The following is a 4,974-nucleotide window of genomic DNA, read 5'->3' on the forward strand; positions in this document are numbered from 1 at the left end:
CTTCGCTAGGGACGATAGTCAACTCATGATTATGCTAAATTCAAGTATTCAGCTTGGTGCTATTCAAGTTACACCAGATGTTAGTGGAGCTTCTATCGCAAATCATTCTAGGCGTGTCTTTTACAAGGAGCCATTCATATTATGGAACAAGAGCACGGGTGCGACAGCAACTTTCACCACCAACTTTTTACTTGGAACCTCACCAATTACGTCTCTAGGAGGCGAAGGTTTGCCTTCATTTTAGCTGCAAATGCCACTCTTCCACAAAATAGTGAAGGACAATGGCTTGGGATTGTAAACGCAAGCACAAGTGGGTTGCTTCCATGGAAGTATTTTCTCTACCTCTTAATCTTGCCGACTATCTTCCGGAGGAGGTTTTTGTGGGATTTTCAGCTTCAACAAGCGATAACACCGAACTCAACTGCATAAGATCATGGGAATTCAACGGTTCGGATATTGGTGATGGCCATGGTGATGAAGGTTTGAATTGTTGTTGTGGTTATGGATCACAGTATCAGCTACAGAGTTTGTGTTAAGCGGAATTGTCTTTTACTTGTATTGGAAAAGGAAACAAGCTCTATATCTAGAGGATCCATACCTAGGGCTAGAACACCAGATCAATGGGTCCTCTACGGCTCCACGAAAATTCCTCCTAGAAGAGCTGAGAAAAGCAACAGGCAACTTCAACCCCAAAAACAAGCTTGGAAAAGGTGGCTTTGGAACAGTCTATAAGGGACACTTGGCAAATAAGGAGGTAGCTGTCAAGAGTATTCAAAGAATTCATGTCAAGGAAAGCAAGAATTTCTATCAGAAGTCACAACAATCGGCAGGCTCCATCACAAGAATCTTATGAGATTGATTGGATGGTGCTATGCAAGGCATGAGCTCCTTCTCGTTTATGAGTTCATGCCAATTAGTAGCCTTGACAAGTTTATATACAGAGATGAGAAACTAGGCATGGAGGAACTAAGCTAGGAGAAAAGGTACATTATAAGTTTTGGGGTAGCTGAGGCATTGGATTATCTTCATAATGAATGTGAAAAGAGGGTGCTTCATCGAGACATAAAAGCCAGCAATTTTATGTTAGGCTCAGAGTTCGATGCAAGGCTTGGAGATTTCGGACTAGCCCCATTCAACAAAGGGGAAAAACTCACCACTCAACACTAGAAATTGTAGGAACATCAGGATATGTTGCTGTAGAAACTTTTCTTATTAGTAGGGCAATTGTTGAAACAAATGTCTATTCATTTAGTGTTCTTGTACTGGAAGTTCTTTGTGGAAGGATGCCTAGAAATCAAAATGAAGAGAATGACTACAACAGCAACATTGTGCATTGGCTATGGGAACTTTACAACGAAGGAAGGATACTTGATGCCGTTGATTCAAGATTGAACATGAAATTTGAGGAGGAAGGGATGTCGCGCATGCTTGTTTTGGCATTGGCCTATTTTTATCCAAATCCACACCAAAGACCCTCCATGAAAACAGTTTTACAGGTACTTATAGGGTAAGCGCCTCCCCCGCCAGTGCCCACTGAAAGACCTACTTTCATGTGGCCAGCCATGCCTCCTTCACTCAAAGGGAATACTAGTAACTCTCTCACTAAAAGCCAACTTTTTCCTTTCACAGAACTCTCAAGGATCGAGACAAATCATGCCAAAAGAATTAGTTTCAATGGGAAGAAGATACAGAAAAATGTCCACCCGAAGTATCTATATATTTGTTTTTATTAGCTGACTTTGACCTGTTTTTAAGCATTAGTTTCAGTGGGAAGAAGATTGTGATTGAAGTTTTGTGGTTATTCAGGGAAAAAAAATAAAAGAAAGAAAGAGTCTGTTTATTGGTTTTACTTTTATCAACTGTTACTGATGATGTCGAGAATATCACCAATAAGTTGCGAGCACTCTCCAACTCGAATCAAACCTGCAAACAGAAAACAAAGAGACCTAAAAGAGAGCACCGGTGTGGTGCCGGCCAAAAACCCTCCGAAGGTCAAGTTAGAATTTCTTTTCAACCCTAAAGTGCTAGAGTTGAGTCAAATGTGCGTACCTTGCTTTGTGAGGGTTTTGGAGTATATATAGTAGCGTAGGGCCGAGATTCTCGCCTTGGTCAAGTAATCCTTTCCTTCTAGGAGAGTGACTCGTGAAATTTTGTATCTCTTAGAGTTCTTTTCCTTATATGAATTTTCAATCAAGGCTTAACGTGTAGCGCAAGAGTTCTTCATATACACGTTGGCGTGAATTACAATCAAGGCCACGTCAGCCCTAGTCATATAGTATGACGTGAGGTAGCCCGGAGAAGGACGGGGGAAATTATGTGCATCCATTCTACCTGTCCGTCCACTACGCATCCGTCCTCCTTGGTCATATCACCCGTCACCCTATCATAACGATTTTTGCATGTGGTGGTACCGTCATGTTTTTTTTATCCCCATCAGTTGCCCCCTCATTCCATGATACCGTCATCTCGCCCAAGCGGTCTCATGGAATGACGGTTATAATTTCTGACGGACGGGCTGGAATGCTGTCATAAATGCTTAGGGACACGTGGGGGAATTTTAATGGTTGTTTGCTGGAATCGAGGCGTCCCTTCGTTTACCACGCCGTTCCCCCTATATATATACCACCCACCGTATTCACTTTTAAACTTTTTAGAAAATTTTCTGTTCAGAGCGCAACCGTCAACCATTTTCAGAGAGTAACCGTCTCCTTTGGAAGCCGGAAAACAACGTGCTGATAACTTCTCCGTCGTGCGCGTCTCGCCGTCTACTTGTAAGTTTTTTCTCACCGTCTGCTTGTGAGCTATTCTTATACAACGTTTCATTCCTTATTTCCCTTGTTGGTCCCGTCGTCGGTATAAATCTAGAGCCTTAGGCTTCCTTTACCCGTCATAAGTAGGTGTCAGATGTCTAGTGAAGCGTCAAGTAGTCAATCTTATGCCCGCGAGGGAGCGGGTTACGAAGAGGTGTTCTCGTCAGGTCAAGCAGACCAAGACACCTCCAGCGGGGAGAGGGAACCGTCGGCTAGCTCTCCTTCCCATGAGGAAGACGAAGGGCAAGATAGGGACGGGTCAGAGTATGACTCGACTGACAACCTAGACGGTTTCGACCCCCCGGTCCAATCCGTCATTGGTCCTGACGGCTTCAGGGAGTTCGTCCTGCTCCCTTTGTGGACGGTGAATGACTTTGTGTCAACCATCAAGTCAGCGCACTTCAACACGCTGAGGCAAAAATACCAAATACCCGACACCATATCCATCCGTCTACCATTCAAATCAGAAAAATGCTATTACTACGGTCTTGAAGATGTCGGTGTCTACGAGCAAATGTTAAAAGCGGGTCTCCGATTTCCCCTAAGTGCATTGCACCGTCATCTCCTCCAGTACCTGGGTCTGGCCGTCACCCAGATATCTCCGAACGCATGGAGGGTTTTCCGGAGCGTCGAGGTACTGTACGACGTTATGTCTGACGGAGCTAGACGGTTGACAGTGGAAGAATTTTTTCATTGTTACCGTCCGTCCGAAATTACAAAGTCAAGGGGGATGTATAGCTTTGTGCCGAGGAGTCCGGTACTTAGGCTAGTATCTGATACCCCAGACTCCAACTGTAACTGGAAGGGTCGTTACTTCTTCCTTCGAGGAGATAGCTGGATGTGTTGTCTAGGTGACGACGACTACATGCCGGTTGATAAAACGTGGGGTATAATGCCCCCGTCTGGTACGAGTCCATCTACTTATTAACCGTCATTCATTTTCATGGATTTTCTCTTAACCTTTTTTTTTTTTTTTTTTTTTTTTTTTTTACAGCGAGGGACCGTCCACCTATCTCAACCGAACAGTTCGGTTTTCTGGAGAAAATTTTCCAAAAGACAAAGTTGTCTGAACGGACCTGGTCGAAGCTCGCCACATTGGATACGTTACATTGGTATTGTGACGGTCCGGAACCTACACCCGTCGCCCGACGATACGACGCAGGTGTACACAAACGTAAGGTCTGGAATCCTTCCGTCGATAATATGGCTTTATGTTATTCCTTTGTTGACCGTCTTCTTTTGTAGAAATGGATGACGCCAGGAGACGGGCTATCATCAAACAGCAAGCAGCAAAAAAGAAGCAGGGGGGCGATGCTTCAAAGGTGGATCCATCACAGACGGCTCCTAAAAGGCCATCTTCTGAGAGGTGGGACCGTCACTCCAAGAAGCAAAAACTTGTGACGGGTCTACCCGCCGGTCAAGGGTCCGGCATGGCAAAACTAGCTCCCAAGCTGGGAATTGGCAAGGGTAAGGGTTTGATGACCAACCCGGACCCCGTGAAGGAGAAGCCCCCCGTCCTGTTTCGTGAAGACCCCCAATACGCTCTCCGTCGTATTGGTTCCATCATAACCGATGAAGACTATGAAGACCTGGGGAACCATGCCACCGAGACCATGGGGGAGACATGCCTGTACAGCTTAGCCCAGGTTAGCTCCCGTCATAGGACCATTCCATCATTTTAACTCCGTTTTGTTCTGAATTTATTTCTATCCGAACCGTTGCAGGGTGTGTTAATGGCGAAGGGCTTGTCAGACTGTTGCCTGGCCCAGGAAAGAGCCCTTGAACGGGTACGTGCTAAGGCAAAGGCGACGGCGGAAGAACTGGATGAGTTGAAGCTATGGAGGGTCCGTCATGAGAAGAAGCTGACGCTCTCCGAGCAGGCTCGCGAGAACTTAGAGAAGGAGGTGGAGCTGCTCAGGAAGACGGTAAAAGCCCATGACGACAATATTCTTCAAGCGAAAATTGATGCCGTCAGAGAGTACCGAGATTTCGACGCACTTCTGACAGAGCTTGGTTCCTCCTTTAGCAACGGGTTCGATGACTGCATCCGTCAGGTGAAGGCGTCATTCCCTGACTTGGACTTAGCTCATATAACCATAGATGCTGAGGCCCGAACCCCTGCTCACCCCGTCGACTCTGAAGGGACGGAGGAACTCTTTGGCGA

At 45.8% G+C, this 4,974-nt stretch overlaps 1 pseudogene; it reads left to right on the top strand.

Annotated features, from left to right (window-relative positions):
* The first annotated feature begins 281 nt into the window (after positions 1 to 281).
* LOC142608955 (putative L-type lectin-domain containing receptor kinase S.5) lies at positions 282 to 1,733 on the top strand (annotated as a pseudogene).
* Positions 1,734 to 4,974: the final 3,241 nt, after the last annotated feature.

Source organism: Castanea sativa, chromosome 9 (assembly GCF_040712315.1).
Source record: "Castanea sativa cultivar Marrone di Chiusa Pesio chromosome 9, ASM4071231v1".
NCBI classification, from domain to species: Eukaryota; Viridiplantae; Streptophyta; class Magnoliopsida; order Fagales; family Fagaceae; genus Castanea; species Castanea sativa.